The sequence below is a fragment of the Phyllobates terribilis genome, unplaced genomic scaffold (genome assembly GCF_046119375.1).
Source record: "Phyllobates terribilis strain yellow unplaced genomic scaffold, ASM4611937v1 Scaffold_3__8_contigs__length_932513732, whole genome shotgun sequence".
Classification (NCBI taxonomy): domain Eukaryota; kingdom Metazoa; phylum Chordata; class Amphibia; order Anura; family Dendrobatidae; genus Phyllobates; species Phyllobates terribilis.
Genome location: NW_027362763.1, coordinates 3,911,378 through 3,936,161, shown reverse-complemented (window position 1 = coordinate 3,936,161; position 24,784 = coordinate 3,911,378). Strand labels below are relative to the sequence as shown.

The following is a 24,784-nucleotide window of genomic DNA, read 5'->3' as shown; positions in this document are numbered from 1 at the left end:
AAAACAATTCATGTGTTGGCCGGGAATCGAACCCGGGCCAACTGCTTGGAAGGCAGCTAAGCTCACCACTATACCACCAACACTTACAGAGGCCATGTTTTTTTCTTACATTTTCTGCACTAACAAAACAAAATTATTAGTAAAAAGTAAGACGTGCCAGGAAAAAATACCCACATAAGTATTGCATTGACCAAGAATCAATCGCAGGTCAACTGCTTGGAAGGCAGGTTTGCTCACCACTATACCAAAAATGCTTAAGGTACCCAGCATTTTTTTCACATTTTCTGCACTAACCCTACAAAATTGTTAGTAAAAATTATGAAGTGCCTGAAAAAAAAACACACCCATGTTTTGCATTGGCCAGGAATCGAACCCGGGTCAACTGCTTGGAAGGCAGCTATGCTCACCACTATACCACCAATGCTTACAGGATCAGCTTTTTTTTTTACATTTTCTGCACTAACATTACAAAATAGTTTGTAAAATGTATGATATGCCAGAAATAAAACTACATAAGTATTGCATTGGCCGGGAATTGAACCTGGGTCAACTGCTTGGGAAGCAGCTATGCTCACCACTATACCACCAATGCATGAACGAACCTGACTGGTTTGGGATTTTGGCTGTTAAATCTGCTAAAGTTTTACTTAAAAAAGGAGGACTGAATATGTCTTGAAAGAGCCAATTACTAAAAAGTTTAAAAACAAGGCAAAGCATTGTTCAAAACTCAAAGATGAATTCTTGTGAATCAGCTATGTAGCTTTTCCACCAATTCTTACATTTCTCTCAATTATTTTCACTTTTTTGCCAATAAGGTAACTAAACTCTTACCAAGAAGGAAAGTACACTATGAGCCTTAGCTCAAACAGATTACAAAGAGTCAACAGCAGCACCAAACTCCCCCTAAAGACCTCTGCCATTTTTGGCATTTTTAACACTAACTCTAAAGACAGAGGAGTTTTTGGAATCAGTTATGTAGCTTTTCCACCTCTGCCTACAAATTCTCTCAATTAGCTTTGCTTTCTGCCCACTAAGGTAGCTAAAGTGTTACCAAGAAAGAAATAAAAGCATAATCCTTAGCACAGAAAGTGAAAAAGATTCCAAACACCACCAAATGCAAAAAAACAATGAGTTCTTCAAGAATTAAACTATGGCCTATTGTTTTAAAAGCACTACACTTACCAGCATAACACCAATACCAACCCTGACATTGCTTTCGTATTGGAGACTAACCCTACAAAGTATTTAATCAACAACTGAAGAGCAGAAGATCAGTTAGATGAGACAGTTGAAAAAAATCTAAGAAATATTCTCTTCAATTTTTTTCTTATTTTTGTTGTTGCTAAACTCTAAGAAGAAAGAAGAGCATGAGCCTTAACACGAAAAATTAAAACAGACTAAAAGCATCACCAAATGTGAAAAACAATTCATGTGTTGGCCGGGAATCGAACCCGCGCCAACTGCTTGGAATGCAGCTAAGCTCACCACTATACCACCAACACTTACAGAGGCCATGTTTTTTTCTTACATTTTCTGCACTAACAATACAAAATTATTAGTAAAAAGTAAGACGTGCCAGGAAAAAATACCCACATAAGTATTGCATTGACCAGGAATCAATCGCAGGTCAGCTGCTTGGAAGGCAGGTTTGCTCACCACTATACCAAAAATGCTTAAGGTACCCAGCATTTTTTTCACATTTTCTGCACTAACCCTACAAAATTGTTAGTAAAAATGATGAAGTGCCTGAAAAAAAAACACACCCATGTTTTGCATTGGCCAGGAATCAAACCCGGGTCAACTGCTTGGAAGGCAGCTATGCTCACCACTATACCACCAATGCTTACAGGATCAGCTTTTTTTTTTACATTTTCTGCACTAACATTACAAAATAGTTTGTAAAATGTATGATATGCCAGAAATAAAACTACATAAGTATTGCATTGGCCGGGAATTGAACCTGGGTCAACTGCTTGGGAAGCAGCTATGCTCACCACTATACCACCAATGCATGAACCAACTTGACTGGTTTGGGATTTTGGCTGTTAAATCTGCTAAAGTTTTACTTAAAAAAGGAGGACTGAATATGTCTTGAAAGAGCCAATTACTAAAAAGTTTAAAAACAAGGCAAAGCATTGTTCAAAACTCAAAGATGAATTCTTGTGAATCAGCTATGTAGCTTTTCCACCAATTCTTACATTTCTCTCAATTATTTTCACTTTTTTGCCAATAAGGTAACTAAACTCTTACCAAGAAGGAAAGTACACTATGAGCCTTAGCTCAAACAGATTACAAAGAGTCAACAGTAGCACCAAGTTCCCCCTAAAGACCTCTGACATTTTTGGCATTTTTAACACTAACTCTAAAGACAGAGGAGTTTTTGGTATCAGTTTTGTAGCTTTTCCACCTCTGCCTACAAATTCTCTCTATTAGCTTTGCTTTCTGCCCACTAAGGTAGCTGAAGTGTTACCAAGAAAGAAATAAAAGCATAAGCCTTAGCACAGAAAGTGAAAAAGATTCCAAACACCACCTAATGCAAAAAACAATGAGTTCTTCAAGAATTAAACTATGGCCTATTGTTTTAAAAGCAACTACACCCACCAGCATAACACCAATGCCAAACCTGACATTGCTTTCGTATTGGAGACTAACCCTACAAAGTATTTAATCAACAACTGAAGAGCAGAAGATCAGTTAGATGAGACAGTTGAAAAAAATCTAAGAAATATTCTCTTCAATTTTTTTCTCATTTTAGTTGTTGCTAAACTCTAAGAAGAAAGAAGAGCATGAGCCTTAACACGAAAAATTAAAACAGACTAAAAGCATCACTAAATATGAAAAACAATCCATGCGTTGGCTGTGATTCAAACCTGGGTCAACTGCTTGGAAGGGAGCAATTCTCACCACTATACCACCAACACTTACAGAAGCCATGTTTTTTTCTTACATTTTCTGCACTAACAATACGAAATTATTAGTAAAAAGTAAGATGTGCCAGGAAAAAAAAACCCACATAAGTATTGCATTGACCAGGAATCAATCGCAGGTCAACTGCTTGGAAGGCAGGTTTGCTCACCACTATACCAAAAATGCTTAAGGTACCCAGCATTTTTTTCACATTTTCTGCACTAACCCTACAAAATTGTTAGTAAAAAGTATGACGTGCCTGAATAAAAAAACCACCAATGTTTTGTATTGGCCAGGAATTGAACCCGGGTCAACTGCTTGGAAGGCAGCTATGCTCACCACTATACCACCAATACTTACAGGGTCAGCTTTTTTTTTTACATTTTCTGTACTAACATTACAAAATAGTTTTAAAATGTATGATATGCCAGAAATAAAACTACATAAGTATTGCATTGGCTGGAAATTGAACCCGGGTCAACTGCTTGGGAAGCAGCTATGCTCACCACTATATCTCCAATGCATGTAACCGCTTGACTGGTTTGGGATTTTGGCTGTTAAATCTGCTAAAGTTTTACTTAAAAAAGGAGGACTGAATATGTCTTGAAAGAGCCAATTACTAAAAAGTTTAAAAACAAGGCAAAGCATTGTCCAAAACTCAAAGATGAATTCTTGTGAATCAGCTATGTAGCTTTTCCACCAATTCTTACATTTCTCTCAATTATTTTCACTTTTTTGCCAATAAGGTAACTAAACTCTTACCAAGAAAGAAAGTACACTATGAGCCTTAGATCAAACAGATTACAAAGAGTCAACAGCAGCACCAATTTCCCCCTAAAGACCTCTGCCATTTTTGGCATTTTTAACATTAACTCTAAAGACAGAGGAGTTTTTGGAATCAGTTATGTAGCTTTTCCACCTCTGCCTACAAATTCTCTCAAATAGCTTTGCTTTCTGCCCACTAAGGTAGCTAAAGTGTTACCAAGAAAGAAATAAAAGCATAAGCCTTAGCACAGAAAGTGAAAAAGAGTCCAAACACCACCAAATGCAAAAAAACAATGAGTACTTCAAGAATTAAACTATGGCCTATTGTTTTAAAAGCAACTACACCCACCAGCATAACACCAATGCCAACCCTGAAATTGCTTTCGTATTGGAGACTAACCCTACAAAGTATTTAATCAACAACTGAAGAGCAGAAGATCAGTTAGATGAGACAGTTGAAAAAAATCTAAGAAATATTCTCTTCAATTTTTTTCTCATTTTCGTGGTTGCTAAACTCTAAGAAGAAAGAAGAGCATGAACCTTAACATGAAAAATTAAAACAGACTAAAAGCATCACCAAATGTGAAAAACAATTCATGCATTGGCCGGGAATCAAACCCGGGTCAACTGCTTGGAAGGCAGCTATGCTCACCACTATACCACCAACACTTACAGAAGCCATGTTTTTTTCTTACATTTTCTGCACTAACAATACAAAATTATTAGTAAAAAGTAAGACGTGCCAGGAAAAAAAAACCCACATAAGTATTGCATTGACCAGGAATCAATCGCAGGTCAACTGCTTGGAAGGCAGGTTTGCTCACCACTATACCAAAAATGATTAAGGTACCCAGCATTTTTTTCACATTTTCTGCACTAACCCTACAAAATTGTTAGTAAAAATTATGACGTGCCTGAAAAAAAAACACACCCATGTTTTGCATTTGCCAGGAATCGAACCCAGGTCAACTGCTTGGAAGGCAGCTATGCTCACCACCAGACCATCAATGCTTACAGGATCAGCTTTTTTTTTTTACATTTTCTGCACTAACATTACAAAATAGTTTGTAAAATGTATGATATGCCAGAAATAAAACTACATAAGTATTGCATTGGCCGGGAATCGAACCCGGGTCAACTGCTTGGCAAACAGCTATGCTCACCACTATACCACCAATGCATGAACCAACTTGACTGGTTTGGGATTATGGCTGTTAAATCTGCTAAAGTTTTACTTAAAAAAAGGAGGACTGAATATGTCTTGAAAGAGCCAATTACTAAAAAGTTTAAAAACAAGGCAATGCATTGTCCAAAACTCAAAGATGAATTCTTGTGAATCAGCTATGGAGCTTTTCCACCAATTCTTACAATTCTCTCAATTATTTTCACTTTTTTGCCAATAAGGTAACTAAACTCTTACCAAGAAGGAAAGTACACTATGAGCCTTAGCTCAAAAAGATTACAAAGAGTCAGCACCAGCACCAAATTACCCCTAAAGACCTCTGCCATTTTTGGCATTGTTAACACTAACTCTAAAGACAGAGGAGTTTTTGGAATCAGTTATGTAGCTTTTCCACCTCTGCCTACAAATTCTCTCAATTAGCTTTGCTTTTTGCCAACTAAGGTAGCTAAAGTGTTACCAAGAAAGAAATAAAAGCATAAGCCTTAGCACAGAAAGTGAAAAAGATTCCAAACACCACCAAATGCAAAAAAACAATGAGTTCTTCTAGAATTAAACTATGGCCTATTGTTTTAAAAGCAACTACACCCACCAGCATAACACCAATGCCAACCCTGACATTGCTTTCGTATTGGAGACAAACCCTACAAAGTGTTTAATCAACAACTGAAGAGCAGAAGATCAGTTAGATGAGACAGTTGAAAAAAAGCTAACAAATATTCTCTTCAATTTTTTTCTCATTTTCGTGGTTGCTAAACTCTAAGAAGAAAGAAGAGCCTGAGACTTAACACGAAAAATTAAAACAGACTAAAAGCATCACCAAATGTGAAAAACAATTCATGCGCTGGCTGAGAATCGAACTCAGATTAACTACTTGGAATGCAGCGTTTCTCACCACTATGCCACCAACACTTACAGAAGCCATGTTTTTTTCTTACATTTTCTGCACTAACAATACGAAATTATTAGTAAAAAGTAAGACATGCCAGGGAAAAAAAACCCACATAAGTATTGCATTGACCAGGAATCAATCGCAGGTCAACTGCTTGGAAGGCAGGTTTGCTCACCACTATACCAAAAATGCTTAAGGTACCCAGCATTTTTTTCACATTTTCTGCACTAACCCTACAAAATTGTTAGTAAAAAGTATGATGTGCCTGAAAAAAAAAACCACCAATGTTTTGTATTGGCCGGGAATTGTACCCGGGTCAACTGTTTGGAAAGCAGCTATGGTCACCAATGCTTACAGGGTCAGCTTTTTTTTTTACATTTTCTGCACTAACATTACAAAATAGTTTGTAAAATGTATGATATGCCAGAAATAAAACTACATAAGTATTGCATTGGCTGGGAATCGAACCCGAGTCAACTGCTTGGGAAGCAGCTATGCTCACCACTATACCACCAATGCATGAACCAACTTGACTGGTTTGGGATTATGGCTGTTAAATCTGCTAAAGTTTTACTTAAAAAAAGGAGGACTGAATATGCCTTGAAGGAGCCAAATACTAAAAAGTTTAAAAACAAGGCAAAGCATTGTCCAAAACTCAAAGATGAATTCTTGTGAATCAGCTATGGAGCTTTTCCACCAATTCTTACAATTCTCTCAATTATTTTCACTTTTTTGCCAATAAGGTAACTAAACTCTTACCAAGAAAGAAAGTACACTATGAGCCTTAGCTCAAAAAGATTACAAAGAGTCAGCACCAGCACCAAATTACCCCTAAAGACCTCTGCCATTTTTGGCATTTTTAACACTAACTCTAAAGACAGAGGAGTTTTTGGAATCAGTTATGTAGCTTTTCCACCTCTGCCTACAAATTCTCTCAATTAGCTTTGCTTTTTGCCAACTAAGGTAGCTAAAGTGTTACCAAGAAAGAAATAAAAGCATAAGCCTTAGCACAGAAAGTGAAAAAGAGTCCAAACACCACCAAATGCAAAAAAACAATGAGTTCTTCAAGAATTAAACTAAGGCCTATTGTTTTAAAAGCAACTACACCCACCAGCATAACACCAATGCCAACCCTGACATTGCTTTCATATTGGAGACTAACCCTACAAAGTGTTTAATCAACAACTGAAGAGCAGAAGATCAGTTAGATGAGACAGTTGAAAAAAAGCTAAGAAATATTCTCTTCAATTTTTTTCTCATTTTCGTGGTTGCTAAACTCTAAGAAGAAAGAAGAGCCTGAGACTTAACACGAAAAATTAAAACAGACTAAAAGCATCACCAAATATGAAAAACAATTCATACGTTGGCTGAGAATCAAACTCGGGTCAACTACTTGGAAGGCAGCGATTCTCACCACTATACCACCAATACTTACAGAAGCCATGTTTTTTTCTTACATTTTCTGCACTAACAATACGAAATTATTAGTAAAAAGTAAGACGTGCCAGGAAAAAAAACCCCACATAAGTATCGCATTGACCAGGAATCAATCGCAGGTCAACTGCTTGGAAGGCAGGTTTGCTCACCACTATACCAAAAATGCTTAAGGTACCCAGCATTTTTTTCACATTTTCTGCACTAACCCTACAAAATTGTTAGTAAAAAGTATGATGTGCCTGAAAAAAAAAACAATGATGTTTTGTATTGGCCGGGAATTGAACCCAGGTCAACTGCTTGGAAGGCAGCTATGCTCACCACTATACCACCAATGCTTATAGTGTCAGCTTTTTTTTTACATTTTCTGCACTAACATTACAAAATAGTTTGTAAAATGTATGATATGCCAGAAATAAAACTACATAAGTATTGCATTGGCTGGAAATCGAACCTGGGTCAACTGCTTGGGAAGCAGCAGTGCTCACCACTATACCACCAATGCATGAACCCACTTGACTGGTTTGGGATTTTGGCTGTTAAATCTGCTAAAGTTTTACTTAAAAAAGGAGGACTGAATATGTCTTGAAAGAGCCAATTACTAAAAAGTTTAAAAACAAGGCAAAGCATTGTCCAAAACTCAAAGATGAATTCTTGTGAATCAGCTATGGAGCTTTTCCACCAATTCTTACAATTCACTCAATAATTTTCACTTTTTTTTTGCAATAAGGTAACTAAACTCTTACCAAGAAAGAAAGTACACTATGAGCCTTAGCTCAAAAAGATTACAAAGAGTCAGCACCAGCACCAAATTACCCCTAAAGACCTCTGCCATTTTTAGCATTTTTAACACTAACTCTAAAGACAGAGGAGTTTTTGGAATCAGTTATGTAGCTTTTCCACCTCTGCCTACAAATTCTCTCAATTAGCTTTGCTTTTTGCCAACTAAGGTAGCTAAAGTGTTACCAAGAAAGAAATAAAAGCATAAGCCTTAGCACAGAAAGTGAAAAAGAGTCCAAACACCACCAAATGCAAAAAAACAATGAGTTCTTCAAGAAATAAACTAAGGCCTATTGTTTTAAAAGCAACTACACCCACCAGCATGACACCAATGCCAACCTTGACATTGCTTTCATATTGGAGACTAACCCTACAAACTGTTTAATCAACAACTGAAGAGCAGAAGATCAGTTAGATGAGACAGTTGAAAAAAAGCTAAGAAATATTCTCTTCAATTTTTTTCTCATTTTCGTGGTTGCTAAACTCTAAGAAGAAAGAAGAGCCTGAGACTTAACACGAAAAATTAAAACAGACTAAAAGCATCACCAAATGTGATAAACTATTCATGCGTTGGCTGAGAATCGAATTCGGGTCAACTACTTGGAAGGCAGCGATTCTCACCACTATACCACCAACACTTACAGAAGCCATGTTTTTTTCTTACATTTTCTGCACTAACAATACGAAATTATTAGTAAAAAGTAAGACGTGCCAGGAAAAAAAACCCCGCATAAGTATTGCATTGACCAGGAATCAATCGCAGGACAACTGCTTGGAAGGCAGGTTTGCTCACCACTATACCAAAAATGCTTTAGGTACCCAGCATTTTTTTCACATTTTCTGCACTAACCCTACCAAATTGTTAGTAAAAAGTATGACGTGCCTGAAAAAAAAAAACACCGATGTTTTGTATTGGCTGGGAATTGAACACGGGTCAACTGCTTGGAAGGCAGCTATGCTCACCACTATACCACCAATGCTTACAGGTTCAGCTTTTTTTTTTACATTTTCTGCACTAACATTACAAAATAGTTTGTAAAATGTATGATATGCCAGAAATAAAACTACATAATTATTGCATTGGCCGGGATTTGAATCCAGGTCAACTGCTTGGGAAGCAGCTATGCTCACCACTATACCACCAATGCATGAACCAACTTGACTGGTTTGGAATTATGGCTGTTAAATCTGCTAAAGTTTTACTTAAAAAAAGGAGGACTGAATATGTCTTGAAAGAGCCAATTACTAAAAAGTTTAGAAACAAGGAAAAGCATTGTCCAAAACTCAAAGATAAATTCTTGTGAATCAGCTATGGAGCTTTTCCACCAATTATTACATTTCTCTCAATTATTTTCACTTTTTTGCCAATAAGGTAACTAAACTCTTACCAAGAAAGAAAGTGCACTATGAGCCTTAGCTCAAACAGATTACAAAGAGTCAACAGCAGCACCAAATTCCCCCTAAAGACCTCTGCCATTTTTGGCATTTTAAACACTAACTCTAAAGACAGAGGAGTTTTTGGAATCAGTTATGTAGCTTTTCCACCTCTGCCTACAAATTCTCTCAATTAGCTTTGCTTTCTGCCCACTAAGGTAGCTAAAGTGTTACCAAGAAAGAAATAAAAGCATAAGCCTTAGCACAGAAAGTGAAAAAGATTCCAAACACCACCAAATGCAAAAAAACAATGAGTTCTTCAAGAATTAAACTTTGGCCTATTGTTTTAAAAGCAACTACACCAAACAGCATAACACCAATGCCAACCCTGACATTGTTTTCGTATTGGAGACTAACCCTATAAAGTATTTAATCAACAACTGAAGAGCAGAAGATCAGTTAGATGAGACAGTTGAAAAAAAGCTAAGAAATATTCTCTTCAATTTTTTTCTCATTTTCGTGGTTGCTAAACTCTAAGAAGAAAGAAGAGCATGAGCCTTAACACGAAAAATTAAAACAGACTAAAAGCATCACCAAATGTTAAAAACAATTCATGCGTTGGCCAGGAATCGAACCCTGGTTAACTGCTTGGAAGGCAGCTATGCTCACCACTATACAAAAATGCTTAAGGTACCCAGCATTTTTTTCACATTTACTGCACTAACCCTACAAAATTGTTAGTAAAAAGTATGACGTGCCTGAAAAAAAAAACACTGATGTTTTGTATTGCCCAGTAATCGAACCCGGGTCAACTGCTTGGAAGGCAGCTATGCTCACTACTATACCACCAATGCTTACAGGATCAGCTTTTTTTTTTACATTTTCTGCACTAACATTACAAAATAGTTTGTAAAATGTATGATATGCCAGAAATAAAACTACATAACTATTGCATTGGCCGGGAATCGAGCCCAGGTCAACTGCTTGGGAAGCAGCTATAACTCACCACTATACCACCAATGCATGAACCAACTTGACTGGTTTGGAACTATGGCTGTTAAATCTGCTAAAGTTTCACTTAAAAAAGGAGGACTGAATATGTCTTGAAAGAGCCAATTACTAAAAAGTTTAAAAACAAGGCAAGCATTGTCCAAAACTCAAAGATGAATTCTTGTGAATCAGCTATGGAGCTTTTCCACCAATTCTTACAATTCTCTCAATTATTTTCACTTTTTTGCCAATAAGGTAACTAAACTCTTACCAAGAAAGAAAGTACACTATGAGCCTTAGCTCAAAAAGATTACAAAGAGTCAGCACCAGCACCAAAATACCCCTAAAGACCTCTGCCATTTTTGGCATTTTTAACACTAACTCTAAAGACAGAGGAGTTTTTGGAATCGGTTATGTAGCTTTTCCACCTCTGCCTACAAATTCTCTCAATTAGCTTTGCTTTTTGCCAACTAAGGTAGCTAAAGTGTTACCAAGAAAGAAATAAAAGCATAAGCCTTAGCACAGAAAGTGAAAAAGAGTCCAAACACCACCAAATGCAAAAAAACAATGAGTTCTTCAAGAATTAAACTATGGCCTATTGTTTTAAAAGCAACTACACCCACCAGCATAACACCAATGCCAACCCTGACATTGCTTTCATATTGGAGACTAACCCTACAAAGTGTTTAATCAACAACTGAAGAGCAGAAGATCAGTTAGATGAGACAGTTGAAAAAAAGCTAAGCAATATTCTCTTCAATTTTTTTCTCATTTTCGTGGTTGCTAAACTCTAAGAAGAAAGAAGAGCCTGAGACTTAACATGAAAAATTAAAACAGACTAAAAGCATCACCAAATGTGAAAAACAATTCATGCGTTGGCTGAGAATCAAATTCGGGTCAACTACTTGGAAGGCAGAGATTCTCACCACTATACCACCAACACTTACAGTAGCCATCTTTTTTTCTTACATTTTCTGCACTAACAATACGAAATTATTAGTAAAAAGTAAGACGTGCCAGGAAAAAAAACCCCACATAAGTATTGCATTGACCAGAAATCAATCGCAGGTCAACTGCTTGGAAGGCAGGTTTGCTCACCACTATACCAAAAATGCTTAAGGTACCCAGCATTTTTTTCACATTTTCTGCACTAACCCTACAAAATTGTTAGTAAAAAGTATGACGTGCCTGAAAAAAAAACACAGAAATGTTTTGCATTGGCCAGGAATTGAACCAGGGTCAACTGCTTGGAAGGCAGCTATGCTCACCACTATACCACCAATGCTTACAGGGTCAGCTTTTTTTTTTACATTTTCTGCACTAACATTACAAAATAGTTTGTAAAATGTATGATATGCCAGAAATAAAACTACATAAGTATTGCATTGGCTGGAAATTGAACCCGGGTCAACTGCTTGGGAAGCAGCTATGCTCACCACTATACCACCAATGCTTGAACCCACTTGACTGGTTTGGGATTTTGGCTGTTAAATCTGCTAAAGTTTTACTTAAAAAAGGAGGACTGAATATGTCTTGAAAGAGCCAATTACTAAAAAGTTTAAAAACAAGGCAAAGCATTGTCCAAAACTCAAAGATGAATTCTTGTGAATCAGCTATGTAGCTTTTCCACCAATTCTTACATTTCTCTCAATTATTTTCACTTTTTTGCCAATAAGGTATCTAAACTCTTACCAAGAAAGAAAGTACACTATGAGCCTTAGCTCAAACAGATTACAAAGAGTCAGCACCAGCACCAAATTACCCCTAAAGACCTCTGCCATTTTTGGCATTTTTAACACTAACTCTAAAGACAGAGGAGTTTTTGGAATCAGTTATGTAGCTTTTCCACCTCTGCCTACAAATTCTCTCAATTAGCTTTGCTTTTTGCCAACTAAGGTAGCTAAAGTCTTACCAAGAAAGAAATAAAAGCATAAGCTTTAGCACAGAAAGTGAAAAAGATTCCAAACACCACCAAATGCAAAAAAACTATGAGTTCTTCAAGAATTAAACTATGGCCTATTGTTTTAAAAGCAACTACACCCACCAGCATAACACCAATGCCAACCCTGACATTGCTTTCGTTTTGGAGACTAACCCTACAAAGTGTTTAATCAACAACTGAAGAGCAGAAGATCAGTTAGATGAGACAGTTGAAAAAAAGCTAAGAAATATTCTCTTCAATTTTTTTCTCATTTTCGTGGTTGCTAAACTCTAAGAAGAAAGAAGAGCCTGAGACTTAACACGAAAAATTAAAACAGACTAAAAGCATCACCAAATGTGAAAAACAATTCATGCGTTGGCTGAGAATCAAACTCGTGTCAAATATTTGGAAGGCAGCGATTCTCACCACTATACCACCAACACTTACAGAAGCCATGTTTTTTTCTTACATTTTCTGCACTAACAATACGAAATTATTAGTAAAAAGTAAGACGTGCCAGGAAAAAAAACCCCACATAAGTATTGCATTGACCAGAAATCAATCGCAGGTCAACTGCTTGGAAGGCAGGTTTGCTCACCACTATACCAAAAATGCTTAAGGTACCCAGCATTTTTTTCACATTTTCTGCACTAACCCTACAAAATTGTTAGTAAAAAGTATGACGTGCCTGAAAAAAAAACACAGAAATGTTTTGCATTGGCCAGGAATTGAACCAGGGTCAACTGCTTGGAAGGCAGCTATGCTCACCACTATACCACCAATGCTTACAGGGTCAGCTTTTTTTTTTACATTTTCTGCACTAACATTACAAAATAGTTTGTAAAATGTATGATATGCCAGAAATAAAACTACATAAGTATTGCATTGGCTGGAAATTGAACCCGGGTCAACTGCTTGGGAAGCAGCTATGCTCACCACTATACCACCAATGCTTGAACCCACTTGACTGGTTTGGGATTTTGGCTGTTAAATCTGCTAAAGTTTTACTTAAAAAAGGAGGACTGAATATGTCTTGAAAGAGCCAATTACTAAAAAGTTTAAAAACAAGGCAAAGCATTGTCCAAAACTCAAAGATGAATTCTTGTGAATCAGCTATGTAGCTTTTCCACCAATTCTTACATTTCTCTCAATTATTTTCACTTTTTTGCCAATAAGGTATCTAAACTCTTACCAAGAAAGAAAGTACACTATGAGCCTTAGCTCAAACAGATTACAAAGAGTCAGCACCAGCACCAAATTACCCCTAAAGACCTCTGCCATTTTTGGCATTTTTAACACTAACTCTAAAGACAGAGGAGTTTTTGGAATCAGTTATGTAGCTTTTCCACCTCTGCCTACAAATTCTCTCAATTAGCTTTGCTTTTTGCCAACTAAGGTAGCTAAAGTCTTACCAAGAAAGAAATAAAAGCATAAGCTTTAGCACAGAAAGTGAAAAAGATTCCAAACACCACCAAATGCAAAAAAACTATGAGTTCTTCAAGAATTAAACTATGGCCTATTGTTTTAAAAGCAACTACACCCACCAGCATAACACCAATGCCAACCCTGACATTGCTTTCGTTTTGGAGACTAACCCTACAAAGTGTTTAATCAACAACTGAAGAGCAGAAGATCAGTTAGATGAGACAGTTGAAAAAAAGCTAAGAAATATTCTCTTCAATTTTTTTCTCATTTTCGTGGTTGCTAAACTCTAAGAAGAAAGAAGAGCCTGAGACTTAACACGAAAAATTAAAACAGACTAAAAGCATCACCAAATGTGAAAAACAATTCATGCGTTGGCTGAGAATCAAACTCGTGTCAAATATTTGGAAGGCAGCGATTCTCACCACTATACCACCAACACTTACAGAAGCCATGTTTTTTTCTTACATTTTCTGCACTAACAATACGAAATTATTAGTAAAACGTAAGACGTGCCAGGAAAAAACCCCCCACATAAGTATTGCATTGACGAGGAATCAATCGCAGGTCAACTGCTTGGAAGGCAGGTTTGCTCACCACTATACCAAAAATGCTTAAGGTACCCAGCATTTTTTTCACATTTTCTGCACTAACCCTACAAAATTGTTAGTAAAAAGTATGACGTGCCTGAAAAAAAAAAACACCGATGTTTTGTATTGGCCAGGAATTGAACCCGGGTCAACTGCTTGGAAGACAGCTATGCTCACCACTATACCACCAATGCTTACAGCGTCAGCTTTTTTTTTTACATTTTCTGCACTAACATTACAAAATAGTTTGTAAAATGTATGATATGCCAGAAATAAAACTACATAAGTATTGCATTGGCTGGAAATTGAACCCGGATCAACTGCTTGGGAAGCAGCTATGCTCACCACTATTCCACCAATGCATGAACCAACTTGACTGGTTTGGGATTATGGCTGTTAAATCTGCCAAAGTTTTACTTAGAAAAAGGAGGACTGAATATGTCTTGAAAGAGCCAATTACTAAAAAGTTTAAAAACAAGGCAAAGCATTGTCCAAAACTCAAAGATGAATTCTTGTGAATCAGCTATGGAGCTTTTCCAACAATTCTTACAATTCTCTCAATTATTTTCACTTTTTTGCCAATAAGGTAACTAAACTCTTACCAAGAAAGAAAGTACAGTATGAGCCTTAGCTCAAAAAGATTACAAAGAGTCAGCACCAGCACCAAATTACCCCTAAAGACCTCTGCCACTTTTGGCATTTTTAACACTAACTCTAAAGACAGAGGAGTTTTTGGAATCAGTTATGTAGCTTTTCCACCTCTGCCTACAAATTCTCTCAATTAGCTTTGCTTTTTGCCCATTAATGCAGCTAAAGTGTTACCAAGAAAGAAATAAAAGCATAAGCCTTAGCACAGAAAGTGAAAAAGATTTCAAACACCACCAAATGCAAAAAAACAATGGGTTCTTCAAGAATTAAACTATGGCCTATTGTTTTAAAAGCAACTACACCCACCAGCATAACATCAATGCCAACCCTGACATTGCTTTCATATTGGAGACTAACCCTACAAAGTATTTAATCAACAACTGAAGAGCAGAAGATCAGTTAAATGAGACAGTTGAAAAAAAGCTAAGAAATATTCTCTTCAATTTTTTTCTCATTTTCGTGGTTGCTAAACTCTAAGAAGAAAGAAGAGCATGAGCCTTAACACGAAAAATTAAAACAGACTAAAAGCATCACCAAATGTGAAAAACAATTCATCCGTTGGCCGGGAATCGAACCCGGGTCAACTGCTTGGAAGGCAGCTATGCTCACCACTATACCACCAACACTTACAGAAGCCATGTTTTTTTCTTACATTTTCTGCACTAACCCTACAAAATTGTTAATAAAAATTATGACGTGCCTGAAAAAAAAAACACAACCATGTTTTGCATTGGCCAGGAATCAAACCTGGGTCAACTGCTTGGAAGGCAGCTATGTTCATCACTATACCACCAATACTTACAGGATCAGCTTTTTTTTTTACATTTTCTGCACTAACATTACAAAATTGTTTGTAAAATGTATGATATGCCAGAAATAAAACAACATAAGTAATGCATTGGCTGGGAATCGAACCCGGGTCAACTGCTTGGGAAGCAGCTATGCTCACCACTATACCACCAATGCATGAACCAACTTGACTGGTTTGGGATTATATCTGTTAAATCTGCTAAAGTTTTACTTAAAAAAAGGAGGACTGAATATGTCTTGAAAGAGCCAATTACTAAAAAGTTTAAAATCAAGGCAAAGCATTGTCCAAAACTCAAAGATGAATTCTTGTGAATCAGCTATGGAGCTTTTCCACCACTTCTTACAATTCTCTCAATTATTTTCAATTTTTTGCCAATAAGGTAACTAAACTCTTACCAAGAACGAAAGTACACTATGAGCCTTAGCTCAAAAACATTACAAAGAGTCAGCACCAGCACCAAATTACCCCTAAAGACCTCTGCCATTTTTGGCATTTTTAACACTAACTCTAAAGACAGAGGAGTTTTTGAAATCAGTTATGTAGCTTTTCCACCTCTGCCTACAAATTCTCTCAATTAGCTTTGCTTTTTGCCAACTAAGGTAGCTAAAGTGTTACCAAGAAAGAAATAAAAGCATAAGCCTTAGCACAGAACGTGAAAAAGAGTCCAAACACCACCAAATGCAAAAAACAATGAGTTCTTCAAGAATGAAACTATGGCCTATTGTTTTAAAAGCAATTACACCCACCAGCATAACACCAATGCCAACCCTGACATTGCTTTCATATTGGAGACTAACCCTACAAAGTGTTTAATCAACAACTGAAGAGCAGAAGATCAGTTAGATGAGACAGTTGAAAAAAAGCTAAGAAATATTCTCTTCAATTTTTTTCTCATTTTCGTGGTTGCTAAACTCTAAGAAGAAAGAAGGGCCTGAGACTTAACACGAAAAATTAAAACAGACTAAAAGCATCACCAAATGTGTAAAACAATTTATGCGTTGGCTGAGAATCGAACTCGCGTCAAGTACTTGGAAGGCAGCGACTCTCACCACTATACCACCAACACTTACAGAAGCCATGTTTTTTTCTTACATTTTCTGCACTTACAATACAAAATTATTAGTAAAAAGTAAGACGTGCCAGGAAAAAAAAACCCACATAAGTATTGCATCGACCAGGAATCAATCGCAGGTCAACTGCTTGGAAGGCAGGTTTGCTCACCACTATACCAAAAATGCTTAAGGTACCCAGCATTTCTTTCACATTTTCTGCACTAACCCTACAAAATTGTTAGTAAAAATTATGGCGTGCCTGAAAAAAAAACACACCCATGTTTTGCATTGGCCAGGAATCGAACCCGGGTCAAGTGCTTGGAAGGCAGCTATGCTCAACACTATACCACCAATGCTTACAGGATCAGCTTTTTTTTGACATTTTCTGCACCAACATTACAAAATAGTTTGTAAAATGTATGATATGCCAGAAATAAAACTACATAAGTATTGCATTGGCCGGGAATCGAACCCAGGTCAACTGCTTTGGAAGCAGCTATGCTCACCACTATACCACCAATGCATGAACCAACTTGACTGGTTTGGGATTATGGCTGTTAAACTGCTAAAGTTTTACTTAAAAAAAGGAGGACTGAATATGTCTTGAAAGAGCCAATTACTAAAAAGTTTAAAAACAAGGCAAAGCATTGTCCAAAACTCAAAGATGAATTCCTGTGAATCAGCTATGGAGCTTTTCCACCAATTCTTACAATTCTCTCAATCATTTTCACTTTTTTGCCAATAAGGTAACTAAACTCTTACCAAGAAAGAAAGTACACTATGAGCCTTAGCTCAAAAAGATTACAAAGAGTCAGCACCAGCACCAAATTACCCCTAAAGACCTCTGCCATTTTTGGCATTTTTAACACTAACTCTAAAGACAGAGGAGTTTTTGGAATCAGTTATGTAGCTTTTCCACCTCTGCCTACAAATTCTCTCAATTAGCTTTGCTTTTTGCCAACTAAGGTAGCTAAAGTGTTACCAAGAAAGAAATAAAAGCATAAGCCTTAGCACAGAAAGTGAAAAAGAGTCCAAACACCACCAAATGCAAAAAAACAATGAGTTCTTCAAGAATTAAACTATGGCCTATTGTTTTAAAAGCAACTACACCCACCAGCATAACACCAATGCCAACCCTGACATTGCTTTCATATTGGAGACTAACCCTACAAAGTGTTTAATCAACAACTGAAGAGCAGAAGATCAGTTAGATGAGACAGTTGAAAAAAAGCTAAGAAATATTCTCTTCATTTTTTTTCTCATTTTCGTGGTTGCTAAACTCTAAGAAGAAAGAAGAGCCTGAGACTTAACACGAAAAATTAAAACAGACTAAAAGCATCACCAAATGTGAAAAACAATTCATACGTTGGCTGAGAATCGAACTCGGGTCAACTACTTGGAAGGCAGCAATTCTCACCACTATACCACCAACACTTACAGAAGCCATGTTTTTTTCTTACATTTTCTGCACTAACAATACGAAATTATTAGTAAAAAGTAAGACGTGCCAGGAAAAAACCCCCCACATAAGTATTGCATTGACCAGGAATCAATCGCAGGTCAACTGCTTGGAAGGCAGGTTTGCTCACCACTACACCAAAAATGCTTAACGTACCCAGCATTTTTTTCACATTTTCTGCACTAACCCTACAAAATTGTTAGTAAAAAGTATGACGTGCCTGAAAAAAAAAAACACCCATGTTTTGCATTGGCCAGGAATCGAACCCGGGTCAACTGCTTGGAAGGCAGCTATGCTCACCACTATACCACCAATGCTTACAGGATCAGCTTTTTTTTTTACATTTTCTGCACTAACATTACAAAATAGTTTGTAAAATATATGATATGCCAGAAATAAAACTACATAAGTATTGCATTGGCCAGGAATCGAACCCAGGTCAACTGCTTGGGAAGCAGCTATGCTCACCACTATACCACCAATGCATGAACCAACTTGACTGGTTTGGGATTATGGCCGTTAAATCTGCTAAAGTTTTACTTAGAACAAGGAGGACTGAATATGTCTTGAAAGAGCCAATTACTAAAAAGTTTAAAAACAAGGCAAAGCATTGTCCAAAACTCAAAGATGAATTCTTGTGAATCAGCTATGGAGCTTTTCCACCAATTCTTACAATTCTCTCAATTATTTTCACTTTTTTGCCAATAAGGTAACTAAACTCTTACCAAGAAAGAAAGTACACTATGAGCCTTAGCTCCAACAGATTACAAAGAGTCAACAGCAGCACCAAATTCCCCCTAAAGACCTCTGCTATTTTTGGCATTTTTAACACTAACTCTAAAGACAGAGGAGTTTTTGGAATCAGTTATGTAGCTTTTCCATCTCTGCCTACAAATTCTCTCAATTAGCTTTGCTTTCTGCCCACTAAGGTAGCTAAAGTGTTACCAAGAAAGAAATAAAAGCATAAGCCTTAGCACAGAAAGTGAAAAAGATTCCAAACACCACCAAATGCAAAAAAACAATGAGTTCTTCAAGAATTAAACTATGGCCTATTGTTTTAAAAGCAACTACACCCACCAGCATAACACCAATGCCAACCCTGACATTGCTTTCGTATTGGAGACTAACCCTACAAAGTATTTAATCAACAACTGAAGAGCAGAAGATCAGTTAGATGAGACAGTTGACAAAAATCTAAGAAATATTCTCTTCAATTTTTTTCTCATTTTCGTGGTTGCTAAACTCTAAGAAGAAAGAAGAGCATGAGCCTTAACACGAAAAATTAAAACAGACTAAAAGCATCACCAAATGTGAAAAACAATTCATGCGTTGGCCGGGAAACGAACCCGGGTCAAATGCTTGGAAGGCAGCTATGCTCACCACTATACCACCAACACTTACAGAAGCCATGTTTTTTTCTTACATTTTCTGCACTAACAATACAAAATTATTAGTAAAAAGTAAGACGTGCCAGGAAAAAAAAACCCACATAAGTATTGCATTGACCAGGAATCAATCGCAGGTCAACTGCTTGGAAGGCAGGTTTGCTCACCACTATACCAAAATGCTTAAGGTACCCAGCATTTTTTTCACATTTTCTGCACTAACCCTACAAAATTGTTAGTAAAAATTATGACGTGCCTGAAAAAAAAACACACCCATGTTTTGCATTGGCCGGGAATCAAACCCGGGTCAACTGCTTGGAAGGCAGCTATGCTCACCACTATACCACCAATGCTTACAGGATCAGCTTTTTTTTTTACATTTTCTGCACTAACATTACAAAATTGTTTGTAAAATGTATGATATGCCAGAAATAAAACTACATAAGTATTGCATTGGCCGGGAATCGAACCCGGGTCAACTGATTGAGAAGCAGCTATGCTCACCACTATACCACCAATGCATGAACCAACTTGACTGGTTTGGGATTATGGCTGTTAAATCTGCTAAAGTTTTACTTAGAAAAACGTGGACTGAATATGTCTTGAAAGAGCCAATTACTAAAAAGTTTAAAAACAAGGCAAAGCATTGTCCAAAACTCAAAGATGAATTCTTGTGAATCAGCTATGGAGCTTTTCCACCAATTCTTACAATTCTCTCAATTATTTTCATTTTTTGCCAATAAGGTAACTAAACTCTTACCAAGAAAGAAAGTACACTATGAGCCTTAGCTCAAACAGATTACAAAGAGTCAACAGCAGCACCAAATTCCCCCTAAAGACCTCTGCCATTTTTGGCATTTTTAACACTAACTCTAAAGACAGAGGAGTTTTTGGAATCAGTTATGTAGCTTTTCCACCTCTGCCTACAAATTCTCTCAATTAGCTTTGCTTTCTGCCCACTAAGGTAGCTAAAGTGTTACCAAGAAAGAAATAAAAGCATAAGCCTTAGCACAGAAAGTGAAAAAGATTCCAAACACCACCAAATGCAAAAAACAATGAGTTCTTCAAGAATTAAACTATGGCCTATTGTTTTAAAAGCAACTACACCCACCAGCATAAAACCAATGCCATCCCTGACATTTCTTTCGTATTGGAGACTAACCCTACCAAGTATTTAATCAACAACTGAAGAGCAGAAGATCAGTTAGATGAGACAGTTGAAAAAAATCTAAAAAATATTCTCTTCAATTTTTTTCTCATTTTCGTGGTTGCTAAACTCTAAGAAGAAAGAAGAGCATGAGCCTTAACAAGAAAAATTAAAACAGACTAAAAGCATCACCAAATGTCAAAAACAATTCATGCGTTGGCTGAGAATCGAACACAAGTCAACTACATGGAAAGGCAGCGATTCTCACCACTATACCACCAACACTTACAGAAGCCATGTTTTTTTCTTACATTTTCTGCACTAACAATACGAAATTATTAGTAAAAAGTAAGACGTGCCAGGAAAAAAACTCGCGCATAAGTATTGCATTGACCAGGAATCAATCGCAGGTCAACTGCTTGGAAGGCAGGTTTGCTCACCACTACACCAAAAATGCTTAAGGTACCCAGCATTTTTTTCACATTTTCTGCACTAACCCTACAAAATTGTTAGTAAAAAGTATGATGTGCCTGAAAAAATAAAACACCGATGTTTTGTATTGGCCGGGAATTGAACCTGGGTCAACTGCTTGGAAGGCAGCTATGCTCACCATTATACCACCAATGCTTACAACGTCAGCTTTTTTTTTTTACATTTTCTGCACTAACATTACAAAATAGTTTGTAAAATGTATGATATTCCAGAAATAAAACTACATAAGTATTGCATTGGCTGGAAATCGAACCCGGGTCGACTGCTTGGGAAGCAGCTATGCTCACCACTATGCCACCAATGCATGAACCCACTTGACTGGTTTGGGATTTTGGCGGTTAAATCTGCTAAAGTTTTACTTAAAAAAGGAGGATTGAATATGTCTTGAAAGAGCCAATTACTAAAAAGTTTAAAAACAAGGCAAAGCATTGTCCAAAACTCAAAGATGAATTCTTGTGAATCAGCTATATAGCTTTTCCCCCAATTCTTACAATTCTCTCAATTATTTTCACTTTTTTGCCAATAAGGTAACTAAACTCTAACCAAGAAAGAAAGTACACTATGAGCCTTAGCTCAAACAGATTACAAAGCATCAGCACCAGCACCAAATTACCCCTAAAGACCTTTGCCATTTTTGGCATTTTTAACACTAACTCTAAAGACAGAGGAGTTTTTGGAATCAGTTATGTAGCTTTTCCACCTCTGCCTACAAATTCTCTCAATTAGCTTTGCTTTTTGCCAACTAAGGTAGCTAAAGTGTTACCAAGAAAGAAATAAAAGCATAAGCCTTAGCACAGAACGTGAAAAAGAGTCCAAACACCACCAAATGCAAAAAAACAATGAGTTCTTCAAGAATTAAACTATTGCCTATTGTTTTAAAAGAAACTACACCCACCAGCATAACACCAATGCCAACCCTGACATTGCTTTCCTACTGGAGACTAACCCTACAAAGTGTTTAATCAACAACTGAAGAGCAGAAGATCAGTTAGATGAGACAGTTGAAAAAAAGCTAAGAAATATTCTCTTCAATTTTTTTCTCATTTTCGTGGTTGCTAAACTCTAAGAAGAAAGAAGAGCCTGAGACTGAACACGAAAAACTAAAACAGACTAAAAGCATCACCAAATGTGAAAAGCAATTCATGCGTTGGCTGAGAATCGAACTCGGGTCAACTACTTGGAAGGCAGCGATTCTCACCACTATACCACCACACTTACAGAAGCCATGTTTTTTTCTTACATTTTCTGCACTAACAATACAAAATTATTAGTAAAAAGTAAGACTAGCCAGGAAAAAAAAACCCACAAAAGTATTGCATTGACCAGGAATCAATCGCAGGTCAACTGCTTGGAAGGCAGGTTTGCTCACCACTATACCAAAAATGCTTAAGGTACCCAGCATTTTTTTCACATTTTCTGCACTAACCCTACAAAATTGTTAGTAAAAAGTATGACGTGCCTGAAAAAAAAAACACCAATGTTTTATATTGGCCGGGAATAGAACCTGGGTCAACTGCTTGGAAGGCAGCTATGCTCACCACTATACCACCAATGATTACAGGGTCAGCTTTTTTTTTTACATTTTCTGCACTAACATTACAAAATAGTTTGTAAAATGTATGATATGCCAGAAATAAAACTACATAAGTATTGCATTGGCTGGAAATTGAACCCGAGTCAACTGCTTGGGAAGCAGCTATGCTCACCACTATACCACCAATCCATGAACCAACTTGACTGGTTTGGGATTTTGGCTGTTAATTCTGCTAAAGTTTTACTTAAAAAAGGAGGACTGAATATGTCTTGAAAGAGCCAATTACTAAAAAGTTTAAAAACAAGGCAAAGCATTGTCCAAAACTCAAAGATGAATTCTTGTGAATCAGTTATGTAGCTTTTCCACCAATTCTTACATTTCTCTCAATTGTTTTCACTTTTTTGCCAATAAGGTAACTAAACTCTTACCAAGAAAGAAAGTACACTAAGAGCATTAGCTCAAACAGATTACAAAGAGTCAACAGCAGCACGAAATTTCCCCTACGACCTCTGCCATGTTTGGCATTTTTAACACTAACTCTAAAGACAGAGGAGTTTTTGGAATCAGTTATTTAGCTTTTCCACCTCTGCCTACAAATTCTCTCAATTAGCTTTGCTTTCTGCCCACTAAGGTAACTAAAGTGTTACCAAGAAAGAAATAAAAGCATAAGCCTTAGCACAGAAAGTGAAAAAGATTCCAAACACCACCAAATGCAAAAAAACAATGAGTTCTTCAAGAATTAAACTATGGCCTATTGTTTTAAAAGCAACTACACCCACCAGCATAACACCAATGCCAACCCTGACATTGCTTTCATATTGGAGACTAACCCTACAAAGTATTTAATCAACAACTGAAGAGCAGAAGATCAGTTAGATGAGACAGTTGAAAAAAATCTAAGAAATATTCTCTTCAATTTTTTTCTCATTTTCGTGGTTGCTAAACTCTAAGAAGAAAGAAGAGCATGAGCCTTAACACGAAAAATTAAAACAGACTAAAAGCATCACCAAATGTCAAAAACAATTCATGCGTTGGCCAGGAATCGAACCCAGGTCAACTGCTTGGAAGGCAGCTATGCTCACCACTATACCACCAACACTTACAGAAGCTAGGTTTTTTTTCTTACATTTTCTGCACTAACAATACAAAATTATTAGTAAAAAGTAAGACGTGCCAGGAAAAAAAACCCACATAAGTATTGCATTGACCAGGAATCAATCGCAGGTCAACTGCTTGGAAGGCAGGTTTGCTCACCACTATACCAAAAATGCTTAAGGTACCCAACATTTTTTTCACATTTTCTGCACTAACCCTGCAAAATTGTTAGTAAAAATTATGACGTGCCTGAAAAAAAAACACACCTATGTTTTGCATTGGCCAGGAATCGAACCCGGGTCAACTGCTTGAAAGGCAGCTATGCTCACCACTATACCACCAATGCTTACTGGATCAGCTTTTTTTTTTACATTTTCTGCACTAACATTACAAAATAGTTTGTAAAATATATGATATGCCAGAAATAAAACTACATAAGTATTGCATTGGCCAGGAATCGAACCCGGGTCAACTGCTTGGGAAGCAGCTATGCTCACCACTATACCACCAATGCATGAACCATCTTGACTGGTTTGGGATTATGGCCGTTAAATCTGCTAAAGTTTTACTTAGAAAAAGGAGGACTGAATATGTCTTGAAAGAGCCAATTACTAAAAAGTTTAAAAACAAGGCAAAGCATTGTCCAAAACTCAAAGATGAATTCTTTTGAATCAGCTATGGAGCTTTTCCACCAATTCTTACAATTCTCTCAATTATTTTCACTTTTTTGCCAATAAGGTAACTAAACTCTTACCAAGAAAGAAAGTACACTATGAGCCTTAGCTCAAACAGATTACAAAGAGTCAACAGCAGCACCAAATTCCCCCTAAAGACCTCTGCCATTTTTGGCATTTTTAACACTAACTCTAAAGACAGAGGAGTTTTTGGAATCAGTTATGTAGCTTT

The 24,784-nt window shown here is 36.8% G+C and overlaps 17 non-coding genes across 17 annotated transcripts; all 17 read right to left on the bottom strand.

The window, feature by feature from the left end:
- Nucleotides 1-11: 11 nt before the first annotated feature.
- TRNAG-UCC (transfer RNA glycine (anticodon UCC)) lies at nt 12-83 on the bottom strand. The gene has a single exon. It is a non-coding gene; the product is annotated as a tRNA-Gly (tRNA).
- A 269-nt stretch (nt 84-352) lies between these two features.
- On the bottom strand, nt 353-424 carry TRNAG-UCC (transfer RNA glycine (anticodon UCC)). Its single transcript has one exon. It is a non-coding gene; the product is annotated as a tRNA-Gly (tRNA).
- Nucleotides 425-520: 96 nt separating this feature from the next.
- On the bottom strand, nt 521-592 carry TRNAG-CCC (transfer RNA glycine (anticodon CCC)). Its single transcript has one exon. It is a non-coding gene; the product is annotated as a tRNA-Gly (tRNA).
- Nucleotides 593-1,939: 1,347 nt separating this feature from the next.
- TRNAG-CCC (transfer RNA glycine (anticodon CCC)) lies at nt 1,940-2,011 on the bottom strand. Its single transcript has one exon. It is a non-coding gene; the product is annotated as a tRNA-Gly (tRNA).
- A 1,180-nt stretch (nt 2,012-3,191) lies between these two features.
- On the bottom strand, nt 3,192-3,263 carry TRNAG-UCC (transfer RNA glycine (anticodon UCC)). Its single transcript has one exon. It is a non-coding gene; the product is annotated as a tRNA-Gly (tRNA).
- Nucleotides 3,264-4,780: 1,517 nt separating this feature from the next.
- TRNAG-GCC (transfer RNA glycine (anticodon GCC)) lies at nt 4,781-4,852 on the bottom strand. Its single transcript has one exon. It is a non-coding gene; the product is annotated as a tRNA-Gly (tRNA).
- A 2,592-nt stretch (nt 4,853-7,444) lies between these two features.
- Nucleotides 7,445-7,516, bottom strand: TRNAG-UCC (transfer RNA glycine (anticodon UCC)). Its single transcript has one exon. It is a non-coding gene; the product is annotated as a tRNA-Gly (tRNA).
- A 1,518-nt stretch (nt 7,517-9,034) lies between these two features.
- TRNAG-CCC (transfer RNA glycine (anticodon CCC)) lies at nt 9,035-9,106 on the bottom strand. The gene has a single exon. It is a non-coding gene; the product is annotated as a tRNA-Gly (tRNA).
- A 2,429-nt stretch (nt 9,107-11,535) lies between these two features.
- Nucleotides 11,536-11,607, bottom strand: TRNAG-UCC (transfer RNA glycine (anticodon UCC)). The gene has a single exon. It is a non-coding gene; the product is annotated as a tRNA-Gly (tRNA).
- A 1,349-nt stretch (nt 11,608-12,956) lies between these two features.
- Nucleotides 12,957-13,028, bottom strand: TRNAG-UCC (transfer RNA glycine (anticodon UCC)). The gene has a single exon. It is a non-coding gene; the product is annotated as a tRNA-Gly (tRNA).
- A 2,769-nt stretch (nt 13,029-15,797) lies between these two features.
- On the bottom strand, nt 15,798-15,869 carry TRNAG-CCC (transfer RNA glycine (anticodon CCC)). The gene has a single exon. It is a non-coding gene; the product is annotated as a tRNA-Gly (tRNA).
- Nucleotides 15,870-17,217: 1,348 nt separating this feature from the next.
- Nucleotides 17,218-17,289, bottom strand: TRNAW-CCA (transfer RNA tryptophan (anticodon CCA)). The gene has a single exon. It is a non-coding gene; the product is annotated as a tRNA-Trp (tRNA).
- A 1,181-nt stretch (nt 17,290-18,470) lies between these two features.
- On the bottom strand, nt 18,471-18,542 carry TRNAG-UCC (transfer RNA glycine (anticodon UCC)). Its single transcript has one exon. It is a non-coding gene; the product is annotated as a tRNA-Gly (tRNA).
- Nucleotides 18,543-18,638: 96 nt separating this feature from the next.
- Nucleotides 18,639-18,710, bottom strand: TRNAG-CCC (transfer RNA glycine (anticodon CCC)). Its single transcript has one exon. It is a non-coding gene; the product is annotated as a tRNA-Gly (tRNA).
- Nucleotides 18,711-19,891: 1,181 nt separating this feature from the next.
- Nucleotides 19,892-19,963, bottom strand: TRNAG-UCC (transfer RNA glycine (anticodon UCC)). Its single transcript has one exon. It is a non-coding gene; the product is annotated as a tRNA-Gly (tRNA).
- Nucleotides 19,964-24,152: 4,189 nt separating this feature from the next.
- On the bottom strand, nt 24,153-24,224 carry TRNAE-UUC (transfer RNA glutamic acid (anticodon UUC)). The gene has a single exon. It is a non-coding gene; the product is annotated as a tRNA-Glu (tRNA).
- A 96-nt stretch (nt 24,225-24,320) lies between these two features.
- TRNAG-CCC (transfer RNA glycine (anticodon CCC)) lies at nt 24,321-24,392 on the bottom strand. The gene has a single exon. It is a non-coding gene; the product is annotated as a tRNA-Gly (tRNA).
- Between the last annotated feature and the right edge of the window lie 392 nt (nt 24,393-24,784).